This window comes from Orycteropus afer, unplaced genomic scaffold, assembly GCF_000298275.1.
Source record: "Orycteropus afer afer isolate SDZICR_OR568_19922 unplaced genomic scaffold, OryAfe1.0 scaffold00021, whole genome shotgun sequence".
In the NCBI taxonomy this organism is placed as follows: domain Eukaryota; kingdom Metazoa; phylum Chordata; class Mammalia; order Tubulidentata; family Orycteropodidae; genus Orycteropus; species Orycteropus afer.
In genome coordinates this window covers 6,874,168-6,887,098 of record NW_006921608.1, presented here as the reverse complement: position 1 = coordinate 6,887,098, position 12,931 = coordinate 6,874,168, and positions in this window count along the sequence as shown.

The following is a 12,931-nucleotide window of genomic DNA, read 5'->3' as shown; positions in this document are numbered from 1 at the left end:
CCTTCCTTCCGAGGAGTGGCTGGTGGGTTTGAACCGCCAGCCTTCTGGTTAGCAGTCAAGTGCTTTAGCCACTATGCTACCAGAGCTCCTTACTTCTAACTTAAATAAGCCTTATTTTTGCAGCACTGTAGCCATTGTAGAAGGAAATAGATTGTAACTAAACCAAAACCAAACCCAACTCCCTGCCATCGAGTCGGATCCGACTCATAGTGCCACTCCTTGGGTTTCCAAGGCGGTATCTCTATGGAAGTAGATTGCCTAACCTTCCTTCCGAGGAATGGTTGCTGGGTAGATTTTCTGGTTAGTTTTTCAAGAAGGAAATCTAGTTCTGAGAAGAATGACTAGGTACACAGCAGATGTACAATATGTTTGCTGATTAATGAGAAAAGATGAGATTTTAAATGCTGTGATTTTACCTTTAATATGAAAGTCTGGGTTTCGTTATATTTCACTACAAAGGGAAGTTTTACATTATCAGTTTTTTTTTTTTTTAAAAAAAGGAAACTACTCAGTATTTCCTGATACCCACTTATGAGTAGCTCATGTTGATGAGGCCAAGTTTTTATCCAAGGAGATGACCAGTGGGAAGTATTTTCCTGCTCTAGTCATCAACTACTGACAATTTCCTGCCAGCCTGGGAAAATATGGGAACAGGATGTTGTGTGGCAATGTGACAAAGCAGATTTTCACAAGACAAGGGGGATTCAAAGTTAGGCAAGTTTAAAAAAAAAAAAAAAAACTGGCTCTAGAGTAGCTAAAACAAACAGTTATTGGTCCTATCCATTTTGGTCCTTAGATATTAAATTTTTATTTTATGGTGAAGGGAATATGTAAGTGGATTGTATAGTCACAAATACAGGAATATCTAGTCTAAAGTCATGAACTAACTTTCTTTACTGACTGTGAATATTTTAAAACTTCATTCTGTCAAATATTCTAATAAGCCTCTATATTGTGAAAATCCTAAGGCAATACTCTGAACTGGATTAAACTCAGGCTGTATTTCCTACTATTGCCAAGAAAGTGATAAAAGGTCATGTTTTCTATGTTCAGCTATCTGGATTTGGAATTTTCTATGGCACTCCCTCCAAACACATGATTATTTGGGTCTTTCCTATATAGACTTCCTTACTATATTAAAGAAGAAAATGTAATAAAGAAGATTACCCACTGCCATCAAGTTGATTCTGACTCATAGTATCCCTATAGGAAGAGTAGAACAGGCCCCCATAGACTTTCCAAAGCTATAAATCTTTTTTGGAAGCAGACTGCGTAATCTTTCACCCACAGGGTGACTTGTGGGTTTGAACTGCTGACTTCTGGTTACCATCTGTGTGCTTTAACCACTGGGCCACCAGGGCTCCTCTAATAATAAAGATAAATTTCGAAATTTGAAAAATTGTGAACATTATTAAGAACGTTTTATAGTCTAGGTAGGTAAGCACAACACAAATGAAATATTCAAAATTCTTACTACTAGAAATGGACAAAATAGGTTATTTACTTTGCCAGCTGCACGAAACACCATGTGTTAGAAGTAGAACTGTGATCCATGTTGTTGTGGTTGTTATGTGCTATCAAGTCAGGCCAACTCATAGCGATCCCTCCTTGGGTTTCCAAGGCAGTATCACTACGGAAGTAGATTGCCCAACCTTCCTTCTGAGGAGTGGCTGGTGGGTTTGAACGGCCAGCCTTCTGGTTAGCAGTGAAGTGCCTTAGGCACTACGCTACTATCAGAGTTTGCAAACTAGCAGCATATAGTCAGATTGTGCCTACAGGTCTATTTTCAACTAGTACGGTGTTTGTTTTCATTGTATTTAAACGTCTTTAGTGGGGACCCTTTCTGTTCTCCACAATCCTCCCCATTCCTTATATCTTAGACTTGGATAACTCTGTTGCTTTTTTACATTACCTCTGTGGCTTCTGAAAGCACTAAAGTTCATAGTTGCTGGGACAAATTCTTACTGCAGAGGTGGCAGAGCCCATCATTTTTATTTCCTTTTCCTCCAGAGAAGCAAATACAATGACAGAATAGACTAAACCTTAAAGGTAAAGAGGATAAGACCAAACCAAACTCACTGCCATCGAGTAGGATCCAACTCATAGCGACCCCTCCTTGGGTTTCTGAGGCAGTATCACTAAGGAAGTAGATTGCCCAACCTTCCTTCTGAGGAGTGGCTGGTGGGTTTGAACCACCAGCCTTCTGGTTAGCAGTCACATGCCTTAGGCACTATGCTACCAGAGCTCCCAAAAAGGATAAGAAGAGCCATTCAAATTATCTGTAGATAACTGATTTAAACAATTTTGAAAATGAAAAATAAAAAAAAAAAGATGGCAATAAATCTATTGAAATATAAAGCAGAATAAAAAAAACAGCCTTCCTAGAACCAGGCTTTTGCAAGACAGGAGGCGGCACGCTATCCCTAAGATCTCCTGGGTAGCAGCTAGGATGGTTTTTGGCTGTATGTAACAGAAACTGAAACACGGTGAATTCTCACCTTCACATGGTGAGAATTCCAGAGTCAGTTCATGGCTGGTATACTGCCCTGAAAGGAAGTCATCAGAACTTGGCTCCTCTATTTTCCAACTATGATCCACAGTGTGTAGGTTTTGTTTGCACGTGTGTTCTACACCCAAGCATCATGTCTCATTCAAGATACAAAGAATGGAGAGAGTCAAGAAGACTGATCCCAAAGAGTGCTGAAGATTGGAAGATTCTCTCTGGGGAACCTGGTCAACCCGAGGAAACTACTTAGCCTGTATCTTTCCAGCAGCAAGGTCCCTGCCTTACCACCCAATGCCCACTGCCTGATAAGCACTTCCCAGTCCTCACCCTGCCCGTACACACAGAATGCACAGTCATCTTAGAAAGAGAAAAACAAGGATCACCAAAAATGTACAGAAAATTTCCAAGATGAAAGACAGATAACAAATCCCACAGGGGGAAAAAAATAAATAAAGACGCACAGACAAACCAGATAATTCCCAGGAACTAAAGAAATCTTCCAAGAGAAAACATAATTACTGGCCTCAGAGAGATAAGAGAAGAGGAAACAGGACAGGATGCTATAAAAAGGAACTCTTTAAAGCAAAAGAGAATTTTAAGAAATTACAACATGATCACATGAATACAATTTCAGTGAAGTTTGGAAAACAAAGCTAACAAAAGTTCCAGAAAATAACAAAAGTGGCCAATGGGATAGGAAGACTAAAAGAAAACAGAAGTATCTGTCCAGGGAGGACTAATATAATAATGATAAAGATAATAGGTGTTCCAGAGACAAAGAAATAATACAAAGAAATTCCTCATAACTACTAACAAGCCACAATTCCCAGACTGAAACAGCTCACTCAGTGTCCATCTCAGCAAATGGGGTGATAGGGAGCCATTTCACACTGCATGGAATTTCAGAAAGCTGAGGGCAAAGAAAAGATCCAGAAAGCGTCCCGAGTTAGAGGGGGAGGAAAATAAGCCATATGCATTGGATAAGGAGCTCTAATGGCATCAGACTTCTCAGAAAAACACTGAGAGTGACAAGGCAATGAAGCACTGGGTTTAAAAGCTAAGGGAAAATAATTTCCAACCTAGAATTCTACAGCCTCCCAAACTATCAATCACATATGAGGGCACAATAAAGACACATTACAGTCTCACCAGGCCTTAAAAAATTTTACCTGGTATATATAGCTTCTCAGGAAGGTACAAGAGAATTTACATCACTAGAAAAAGCAAGAAAAAAAGGAAATGGAAGTCGTAATCCATCAAGGAAGAATAAACAGTATTCGAGAAACCTGGAATCCAATGCAGGACAAAATCGAGGGGATTCCCAGGATGGTGATGAAAAGGAAGTTCTCGTGACAGAGCACACTTACTCTAGTGTGGAGCAGAAGGATGGAGGACTCCGAGAGGCCCCCTCCACAGGGAAGAATAAACTGCTAGGCTATCTGATGTCCTTGAATGTACTCACATCATGATGGATTTGAAGGTACTGCATGGAGCAAGAATTTGGAGATGAAATAGTGGTAGTGTACAGAAAGCTGAGAAAAGAACAAGGAAAGTAATGATTAACTCCAAGAAAAACAAAGAGTTGGAGCAGAAGGAAATGTAATCATAATGTCCTGTATGGGTTAACTCTTATTAAAAATATGAATACCAACTTTTCAATTAATCAAAAATTGGAAAAGTGTGCATTGAGAGGCAACTATTAAATCCTCATTTTATGTAGTAGATAGTCAATATTGTTGAAAATATCGATACTAACAAAACTTTAAAAGTAGTTAAACAGCTAGTTGCCATCGAGTCAACTCCAACTCACCCCTATGTATGAGTTCAGAACTGTGTTGCATAGAGTTTTCAATGGTTGATTTTTCAGAAGTAGATTGCCAAACCTTTCTTCCCAGGAGCCTCTTGGTGACTCAAACCTCCGATATTTTGGTTGGCAAGTGACTGTGTTAACATTTTCACCACCAAAAACCAAAGGGGGGAAACAAACAAACAAACAAACTCACTGCCATCCATTCGGTCCCAACTCATAGTGACCCCTCCTTGGGTTTCTGAGGCAGTATCTCTACAGAAATAGATTGCCCAGTCTTCCTTCCGAGGAGTAGCTGGTGGGTTTGAACCACTAGCCTTCTTGTTAGCAGTCAAATGTCTTAGGCACTATGCCACGAGAGCACCAAGGGATTCCAAAGAAGCATAATATTGTAGAACCAGTTAAAAGAACTGACAATGACTGAACTTGTAGGAGCAGGAATTGCCCTTGGGCTGTGGGGGGACAAGGAGCTGCTAATTTTCACTATGATACTTAAAAATCTATTTGAACTTTAAATGTGTGTTTAATACAAATCTATCAGTTTAATAAAAATAAAAATTTAGAAAAGAGTATATTAGTCATGTTGTCTAATTTTTATAACAAGATAAATAAAATAAATAAATAATTATCCTTTTCAGCTTCTTTCAGATGATTCCTTTATCAGTATTCCCTGGCATAGTTATTCATAATCCTGCATCTTCAGTTTGCCCTGAATTCATTCTTAATGTATTATTTTAATATACTTTGGCAAGTAGATAAAGACAGAGATAAGTGATTTGATTAAGTCCATACACACAGCAAGCACTCTCAAAAAACTATTTAATTCCCTGTTTTGCATTGAGGAATTTATGGCAAAAGTTATAGGTTAGAAAATAAAATCCACCACCGAAGTGTAAACATTATTCATGTGAATTATAACAACATTCATAAAATTTATGTGCTAGGTAATCTGTTAGATGGTTATTCAAATGTGGCAAAGTAAAGTTGAAAGTAAAATCAGACATCTGGGGCCCGAATTTCCACGAGGGTTATGGATGTGCATGTCAATCGATCATCACGCCCTTGTGGACCTCTGACTTTGAAAATGCTAACTTTTTCCAGGAGTTACCCCTGATGGAAATGCTTATGCAAGATGTGTTACCGATAACATCCTGGTTTATGTTATGTTAACATTGTAGAGTTATCAACTTTACATCAGTAAGAGTTCTTTGCCATTTCAGGTCACACGGCAAAAAAATAAAAATAATATACTTCTATACAACTTTTTGGAGGAAAGTAGAAAACCTAAGATTGATGTTTCTAAATATTCAAATATTCAGTCAAGCAGACTGAAGTCATAGATGGTGAATTGTTGGTCTCAGTTTAGTCTTTTGGCTTGAATGTAACAGGAATCAAGTATTGCTAATTTAGGCCAAAAATAATTAAAAAGGAAAGTGGGGAGGAATTTATTTTAAGGAGACATCAGTATCTCAGTGACATTAAGTGTGGAAGTGGTGTCACAGCCCGTGAGTCCTGGAACAGGAAATGGATGCCATCTCAGGTTCCCATCTCTGCTTCTCTCTGGAAATTTCTCTGATATATATTTTGTCTGTACTGACAAATCGTATCTGTTACTCTGTTCACATAGTGATAATCATGGTGTAACTCTTGAGGTTTTACTTGTCCTTCATTTAAGAGATCAGTACAGATAAGGAATGAAATTCCTGGTTCTCCTTCTAGATTTCTAAGGAAGGGTTCTGGTTGTTCAAGCTTGAGTTAGGTGTTCTGCTTGAGCCAGTCATCCACCATCAGAAGCATGGGGTTATGTTGCACAAACATGGCTGCCATATCCTCTATCAGTGACTGCATGCATGAGGACTGGGAATGGTAGGAGTCCCCAAATAAGATAGGATAACTCTGAACTTGCTTTTTCTTTCATTATTGGGGATTACATCATTGGGGATGCAATTCTGAAAAACATAGGCATGTTTCTTTCCCTCCCAAACCTTATTAACTAGTTAGGTTGGTATTATGGCAGGGTGGTGTGGGGTGTTATGGAAGCAACTGAGAAGAGGTATCTTGCTCAGACATGAGGAGTTACTGTGTCTTCCTGTAAAAAAAGACATCTACACTAAGGCTAAGGAGCCCTGTTGGCACAGTAGTTAAGTGCTCAGCTGCTAATAGAAAGGTCAGTTGTTTAAAACCACCAGCTGTTTAGCAGGAGAAAGAGGTGGTAGTCTGCTTTCTTAAAGGTAACAACCTAGGAAACCCTATGGAGCAGTTCTACTCTGTCTTATAGTGTCACTATGAGATAGATTGACTCAATGGATTTTTGGGCTTAAGCTAAGACTACAAAGATGCATAGGGCATCAGAGACTAATGAAATAGATGAAAAGCAAGTAGAACAGAAATGACCAGGACTCCATGTATTTATTTATGTAGAGACATAGATAATATTGATGGATCCAAAAAAAAAAAAAATGGTGGAATCCTGGTGTCTTAGTGTGGCGTCCACCAAAATCAGACCCTGAAAGTAGGTCTTGAGGGCAGGAAGTTTATAGGGAGGTAAAGGGAGGATGCAAAGTAACAATGTGGGAAAAATGAGGCAGGAGAGAGAGAAAACTAATAAGTGGTATGTTACTGGGCTATCACTGTGGACAACTGGGGCTGAATCTTCCTGGGGACGCAGTGAGTTTTCTTTGGAAAACTAGTGCTATAGACCTCAGAATTAGCCCCTGGAGAATAAGTGGCTGATACATTTCTCTCTTATTAGGAACTTCCTCCAGAGTTTAACTGGGCCATCTCTCTGGGTTGTACCTGCAAACAGTCATGCAGTGCAAATTCCTGGGGTGTGGGCGAAAGCCTCTCAGGCTCAGAAGAGAGATGCAGGTCCTTGTTGTGGGAAGCTGTCAGAGTGTTTGGACTCTCCGTGGCTTCAAATGCACCAAGAGAGACAAGTGACTATGGGGCAGGGCCTCAACACATTATTGTTGTTGTTGTTGTATGCTGTCGAGTCAGACCCCACTCATAGGGACCCCTCCTTGGGTTTCTGAGGCAGTATCACTACGGAAGTAGATTGCCCCATCTTCCTTCTGAGGAGTGGCTGGTGGGTTTGAACCGCCGGCCTTCTGGTTAGCAGTCAAGTGCCTTAGCCACTATGCTACCAGAGCTCCCAACACATTATTAATACTTATTATTTTTGATTGGAAGAAATAGACATGCCATTCTTGATAGGTTAAGCAAAGAAAGGGGTTTATTAGCTCACATACCTCAGAAGTTCTGCATAGATGAATCCAAAGGCTCAAACTATGACACCAGAATAAGTCCTCTGTGTTGGCATCATTCTTAATGGATTCTCCCACAAGGATGGCCACCAGCAATTCCAGATTTGCATTCTCCTAGTGTAGCAACCCCAGAAGAAAAATAGCACCTTTTCCTCAGTGATTTTAGAAAAAAGTCCCTGGACTGACTCCCATAAGAACAACTTGTGCCACTGAGCCAATCACTGTAGACAGACACATGGAATATTCTCATTGGTCAGGGGTTGGGCAACATCATATTTGCATCATAGGAGCCTTGGTGGCATAATGGTTAAGTGCTTGACTGCCACTCAGAGGTTGGCAGTTCAAACCCACCAAGTAGTTCCATGGGACAAAGATGTGGCAATCTGCTCCTATAAAGAGTACAGCCTAGGAAACCCTATGCATCAGTTCTACTCTGTCACATGGGTCACGATGAGTAGAAATCAACTCAACAGCACCTAACAGCAACCACATATTTGTATCACGAGACCAAATAGTAGGGGAAGGACAGTAGTTCTGATAAAGCTATCAGGGCATTATCACTGGAGGAATAGAGAATGGATGCTGTTTATTGCTGGGTACCATCGAGTTGGTTCCAGTTTACAGCAATCCTATGTACAATAGAACACTGTCTGGTCTTGTGCCATCCTCACAGTCTACACTATATTTGAGTCCATTGTTGCAGCCACTGTGTCAATCCATCTCACTGATGGTCATCTTTTTTGCTGACTCTACACTTTATCAAGTATGATGTCCTCCAGAGACTGGTCCCTCTTGATAACCTATCCAAGTACAGATGCTAGGCAGGCAAATGAACAGATGACAGCTGAATTTTTTTGGGGTTACCCCTTTAACACTTATTTTTTATTTGGAGGTATGTTATGTATTATATAAACTTCACAACAAAGAACTGTTTGTTGTTTAGGAGAATTCATCCTATGTCTTCTATCAGAGCAGTAACTTGACTGTAAAAGATGATTGCAACAATACTTAAATCATACAGATTTTGTTTCCATTACATGACAAAAATTACACATAAAGAAAACAGTGATTCTTAAACTATATTGGGTCACAGATTTTATTTTTCACAGATATTTTTGAAAATCTGGTAAGTTCAATAGACCCAGTCCTTACACAACTACTTGTACATACAAATTTCTTCCAAGGCATCAACAGTCCACATGAAGCCCAAGTTAAAGCCCCTGAACTAAACTGACTGAAAATTTTCAAAGCCCATGGCTCCTTCACAAGTAAACAGATAGTCCTTTTCATAGTTATAAAATAGGAATGCCATTTAGATGAATTTGTTGATTTTTATTTTTAAACTGCTGAAATTATAAAGATACACAAATACTAAACACTCTTTTTATACTGCATTCTTGTTCAATTCAATGTCACAATCTTAACTCGAGACAGATAAACTGTATTCAATTTCTGGCGAGGATACAAGGGCAAAAATTAAGTCTTCTCTGAAGCTTTTGGATATTGTTTACTCCCATAATAAAGCAGGCAGCTCGCTGCCTAATAAGATGTGGCCTGGGAGGTTACTTTATCAATTTGTTGATCCCTTAGAGGAAAAAACACATTTTAAAAATATATCCAAGAGTAAGACATACATGAATGCAATTCATTTACATTGAAAGTGCATTTCTCTACTGTATATGACAAATAAAATAAGAATTTTTGCATAGAAGTGTACTCCTACCTTGCCTCCCCTAAATAATATGGTTTTCAAGAATTAAATATATCTATATTGGTAGGAAGTACTTCAGAGTTTCTCTGCCTTTTCCATAAACAATATTATAAGCAACCATAAATTTGTGAAAATGCTTAAATACTAAACTTGTAGGGTTGCCAAATAAAATACAGGATGTCCAGTTAAATTTAAATTTCTGAAACATAATAATGATTTTGTTAGTATAAGTATGTCTCAATGTTGCATGGGAAATCCTTACATTAAAAATTATTTGTTGTTGGTCTGAAATTCAAATTTTGTCACGCATTCTGTATTTTAATTTGGTAAATTAGCAATCCTAGATACTTGCAAATAATATTACTTTAATCATTTGTATATAAATACCTGTTTTTTTGCATAATAAGGTAGCTTTACTACTGACGTCTCACGTGGTCAGATGTGTTAACTTGAATAGTTAGGAATATATGCAATTATATTCTCACTGAAGTTGTACGAGAATACTTCAAGCTTTTTTCCGTGAACAATTTCTACTCAAATCCCTTCTCACTCCGAGAGAACTTTATGAAGGAAGCTAGACTGAGGTAGATGTTTATTTCAGCTCCTCTCAAATCAGTTCTTCTAGCTTTTGACAAAATGTTAAAAGTTGAACTATCCTGTTGTTAAAGTAGCTTAACGTTTTATCTGGAATTTAAAATGACTTATCTTTGCAAGCAGAAACTTTTTTAAACAAACTATCATGCAGACATTAAATTGGTAAACCTAGAACACGAACAATTCATTTGGAAGTAAATAAGAAATTATTGTTATATTACTTATACATTTTTACATTTATAGCTAAACAGTAATTTGCAATACATAGGGTGTTAGTTGTGAGTTGTGGTTTTCAGTATCACAGACACATTTGTTACTGTGGTTTTTCAATAGCATTCCCTGATGCTTTTTTCAACTGTGGTTTTCATAATCATTGTTTGATGGTCATGAAACTGTGGTTTGGGGGCTGCTATATCCATTTGGACAGAGATAACTGCTTATAGGCTTTTGCTGTCTTTTTATTTGATAACTTTTGTGAGTTAAACTAGAAAAAAAATTGAACCTTAAATATCATTAACATTCTCATTAAAAATGTTGAAAAATACAAAATATATCATTATCCCATAGTTTAATTCATTCATACACAGTATAATTAATATATATGTATACTTATGAATTTAGATAAACTGATATCTATTGCTGGTTATTTTATCAATCTTGCCTTGAATTCTCTGACTTTTGCTTCTTTCAGCTTTTTAACTGAATATTTAGCTGAGATTTATTTGCTTCTCCTTTTCCTTTGCATATTTAACTATTTCACATGCCAAAAGAAACACTAACTGTTAGGATATTTTAATTCCAATGGGCATTCCTTTTGGTTGATATAAAAAGTCAGCCAGTTCTGTAAAAAGATCTTTCAAAACCATAATGCACAAAACATCCGATTCTAAGCACACCAATTTAGCTGTAATGAGCTGTAAATGAAGGAGGTAAAAATCTGTAGTTCTCTGCTATTCATTCAACAACACAAACACAAATAACCCTGGTTTCATGGTACTTGCAGCCTTAATTTGTAGGGTAGGGACTCTGTCATTTAGTGCTTTCCCGTTGCAAAGGACCACGTATTCTTACAACCTCAAATTGTAATGGTACTGATAGCAATGTAATAAAATTTACAGTTGGTCTTCAACTCGGTATTAAGATGATCTCAGCCATACCTATCACAAGTCAACTCTTTACACCTTCCAGAAGACATCCTGATGGGGGTATAAATGACATTGATTACAGCACCTCCTGCACACCAAGCGGCCTGCATTATGCTCAATCAGCCTAGTCTCTGTGCTGACCCCCAGATCCTTTGAGTGTATCCTGTTTGGTGGGGCTCACACTAGTGCTAGTCAACCAAACAAAGGGGACATAATTTTATATCAGAATGGATGATTTCACAACCTCTTAGAAGGAAAGTCAGCAGTATCTGGGGGATACATACTAACTGCAGTGGAGTTTACTAGTAAATACTGATTACATAAAGCAAGCGTTCCACCGCTACTTGTATAGAAGCTCCTTCCAGCCCACCCACGAGAATACATTTAATACTTAGTGTGTATGAAACTATTAGAAACCAAGCTAACCTCACAGAGCTTAACTTGACCAAAATAACTATGCAAATCATCTCACAGTTTGTCCTGTTGGCTTGCAGTTTCTGACATACTACACATACAAATAATGAATGAGAATGAAACAAAACTTTAGAAGCTGAAGAACCATGAAATAGTTATTGGGTCTTACCTGCTTGGGAAATTATGGCAAATCTTTCATTAATCTCTTGTTGCTTCCCTGTGGCAGAAGAACTTAAAAGAATGAAAGGCCATGGGGCGGGGTGCGACTTCATAACTTCCACAGACTTCCTAAAAAAAGTTAGTTTTATTAAAAATGGTTCATTTCCCACCTTGGGCACTTAGCTAACAGTCCTCCTTTTCTTATTTTGAGAAAATAGCTGCCCTTGTCCGAATTGGCAATTTTTACAATCTAAAATGGAAACTCGAGGCGAAGAAGACGCACTTTCAGGACGCTGCTCAGCACCAAGTGGGGGATGGTTCCTGTCCTCAGCGGTCCCCAGGGAACCTTGAGAGCAATGAAATGGTCTCCTGAGAGCCTGGGCAGACCCGAGGACTTAACTCGCCCCAAGACACACAGTTGGCATTTGTGATCAGCTGGCTCTCTGGAGCAGGACTTTGCCAGTGGCCTAATCTTCCTGCCAAGAAGCTGCAGGGGCGGGGATGGGGGCCAAGGGAGGGGGCGGCATAACTGGAAGCACAAAGTTTATGGAGAGACTGAGATTTCTTTGTGCCCCGCTGGACCGCCGAGGCGTGGAGACAGGAGACTTGGGGTCCGTCAGAGGGGGCGGTTGGACGAAGTTGTCTAGAACGGGGGGGAGGGGTGCTCTGGCTGCTGCCCAGAGCTGACGCGGTGACAACTGCAGAAGGTGGCCCCCCTCCAAGTACTCCCCACACCTCCCGCCTCCCCCCCGCCCCCCCCGCCGCGCTCCCTTGCACCCCACCCAGCTGGGGCCAGAGTCCTAGTTTGCATCCGGACTGGCTTTGGATGCAGCCAATCCTCCTTTCGCTGATGGAATAGTCTCCCCTCCCCACAGCCCCGGCGCGCCCCTCCCTCCCGCTCCTCGCCACCTCCCGCGGCAGAGCGCGAGCTGCGCGGCCCGGAGCGGCGGCGGCGGCGGCGGCGCCCGAGCTTCTGCCCCGCACGCCGGGGAGAGGGGAGAGCAAGCGCGCTCCTCCTCCGCGCCTCCGCCCCCTCGCCCCCTCTCCCCACTGCTGTTCTCGCTGCGCTCCCTCCTTGGCTCCCTTCTTCTCCTGCTTTTCCTTCTCTTTTCGTTTTTCTGTCTCCCTGTCCGCTCGCCTGCACACCGTTCTTTTTCTCCCTCTTGCCCTCCCCGCGTCTCCCCCTACCTTCCTCACTGTCACTCTCTGCCCCCCACTCCCTTCCTCCCATTTGCCTGCTCCTCTCCAAACGCGGACCCGCGGCTCCCAGAGGAGCCCGGAGCCCGGCGCCCGCGCGCCCAGAGCACCTGGTGTCCAGCCGGCGGCGGCCCG